At 47.8% G+C, this 2,055-nt stretch overlaps 1 protein-coding gene across 1 annotated transcript in view; it reads right to left on the bottom strand.

Annotated features, from left to right (window-relative positions):
* The window catches only part of IGDCC4 (immunoglobulin superfamily, DCC subclass, member 4), a 67,715-nt gene that overhangs the window by 26,227 nt on the left and 39,433 nt on the right, over positions 1-2,055 (bottom strand). The gene's annotated exons all lie outside the window — the stretch shown is intronic.

Below are 2,055 nucleotides of genomic sequence, written 5' to 3'. Positions count from 1 at the left end.
GCTGGGACACTCCTCAGTGCTTGACTGAGCATCAGCCAGCCCAAGCCAACATTGGCCCAAGGTTTAGTTTAGCCTGTAGCAACCAAAAAAGTTCTGGTTTGGATCAAAATAGTCTCTGATGCCTATGGTATGCCTGCAATGAGACCCCCTAGGAATAGCACATTCAAGGGAAAGCTATGCTAACACACATTTTGGAAAAGCTGCTGGATCTGCCTGCTGACCCCCATGCACAAACACACATGCCTCCTCCCCTCACTCATTAATGCAAATGCCTGCAAGAGCACTGAATCACTAACAACTCAGGGGTTCTTCCCTCCTCTGGGTCCCAGACATGAACCCAAATTTACTGAGCTTCCTGATTCATTCTTTGCCCTCAGCTTGGCTCCTGACCTGTAAAGTATCAGGAAGACACCTGGTTCTCCTTGGGGCTCTGGTGCTTGGGTCAGAAAAATGAACCGTGAGCTGCCCTCTCCCCATTCTCCTGGCTAGATGCTCAGCACTGCTGAGCAGGAAAAGAGGAAAGGGTGACTCCGGCTCCCTGGCCACAAGCTGAGCTGTCCTTTTACAACTTCAGATAGCCCTAGGCTCCTCAGCATGTCATGGACAAGGCAGTAGGCTGGTGATAGGCACTGCTTATTCTCAGCATTGCTTTGATGTGAGAAACATGGGGACCATGGCATTGATACCTCTGAACATATGTGGGGGAGCAAAGCCAAGAGCTGGGGACAGAGTATGGGCAAGCACAGTCTGGCCGAGGAAAGGCTTGGATGGGAGGTCAGGAACCCATGGCCAGGTCTGGCACAAGTTAGCAGACTGGGAGAGCCAGACAATTTGTGCAATACCTGTGCAACACCAGACCTTGTCCCTCTCCACCTGCAGAAGCACGGGTGTCTCTCAGACAGCAAAAACTCAGCACTCGCCTGCCTCTGCCTCTCACAGACTCAGCTGAGCCTGTATCTCGAGACAGGAGCAAGCTCTCCACCTCCACTGTGAGCAGCTGCACCTACTTAGCACCATCAGCAGGGAACACAGCTGTGATCAGATCCTCTGTCCCCTCCATCCATTTTGAGGGTCTTAGATGGCCTCACAGTTCAGTGGCTGCATGCTCAGAGGAGGAGAAAATCTGTGCACCCCATTTGCACTGGAGCAGTTTGAAAATCTGACTCCAGATGGTAGCAATTAGCTGACACCACCAAGGCTGGCAAGAGCCAGACTGGCAACCTGGAGGAACAATCCTCAGTGTTACCTACATGACTAATCGTCCAGTAACCCAGCCTGCTCCTTAATGAAGTCTTAGAAAGGAACATGCTTGTATAACACAGAACTGCTAGCACAGTTAATCCATCTTTTCTAATTTGAAGAGTCCACACCAGGAAGCAGAGGGGGACCAAGCAGACACTTTAAAATAAAGCATGCAAGAAACTGTTTCACCAACCTTTCCCCCTTCCCCCTCCTCTCCCCCCCATCCAAAAAACTCTAATAAAACTCTGATAAATAATATCTACTCTACTATGGGCATCAGTAGCTCTCAGTAAAACAATGAATAAGTGATCTAGCATGGAAAACCTGAGTATTTGTAATTGTGAAGTGCACAGGATAAACCAGAAACATATCTGCCGGAACATTTAATCCTTGCTGATTTGATTTCCAAACTTGTGTCCTCTGAGATTTTTTTTTTTTTTTCCTCCTTTTTTGTGGGGAAGAGGAAATATTTGTATACACTAAAATCACTGCCTGTGGAGAAGTCTGGGCTGAAGACCAACCACAATAAATGGTTACAGAGGAGAGGACTCAAATTGCAACCTGGATTTATGAAAATGACCGAGAGCCTTTTCTGGGGAAGATTCAAATCCTAAGCTGAGAACGTCTTCAGTCAGAGCCTCTGAAACACATCTGATGGATCATAGAATCATAGAATCATTAAGGTTGGAAGAGACCTCCAAGATCATCGAGTCCAACCGTCAACTCAACACCACCATGCCCACTAAACCATGTCCCTAAGCGCCTCATCTACCCGTCTTTTAAATACTTCCAGGGATGGTGACTCAACCACTT

This window comes from Pygoscelis adeliae, unplaced genomic scaffold (genome assembly GCF_000699105.1).
Source record: "Pygoscelis adeliae isolate BGI_AS28 unplaced genomic scaffold, ASM69910v1 Scaffold13, whole genome shotgun sequence".
NCBI lineage: Eukaryota > Metazoa > Chordata > Aves > Sphenisciformes > Spheniscidae > Pygoscelis > Pygoscelis adeliae.
This window is presented reverse-complemented; position numbering and strand designations above follow the sequence as displayed.